A 586-nucleotide genomic window follows, 5' to 3' on the forward strand; every position below is an offset into this window, starting at 1 on the left:
AATATTAATAAACTATACAAACTTCATGCTATCGTTTAAAGAACATATAAACATTAAAAAATGATCAATCTTCGAAGGTTTTCCACATCAGTTATAAATAACTTCAAAAATTCAATGAAAAATCCGTACATATACAAATAAGATTAAATGATTGTCACATGTCGGATGTCATTCTTTTTGTTTCTAATGCACTCATAGTATGATACAAATAAGTTGAAACAATTATCACATATATCAAATGCCATTTTTTTTTGTATTATTATTTTCTTTCATATATCAACAAATTATTTGTACGTATTTTATTCCATCTTGTTGTCTACAATCATAGAAACAAGTATTAATCAATTTGTTCATTTATTTATGTGCAAAATGACATCTTTTTTGTAGAAAAATATATTTTATGCACATATAATTAATTAATTAAGCTTAGACAATTAAATAAAAGCATTATAACTTTGCACGTGAAAGAAAATTTAAATATTTAGTGAACTTTTTATTTTTTAATATTTTGATATCAATTAATCTTGTAATAAGAGTAAGACTAATTAAATAATAAAAATATCAAAAGATATTTTAACCACTGACA

This window comes from Sesamum indicum, linkage group LG8, assembly GCF_026168435.1.
Source record: "Sesamum indicum cultivar Baizhima isolate 11 linkage group LG8, ASM2616843v1, whole genome shotgun sequence".
Taxonomy (NCBI): Eukaryota; Viridiplantae; Streptophyta; class Magnoliopsida; order Lamiales; family Pedaliaceae; genus Sesamum; species Sesamum indicum.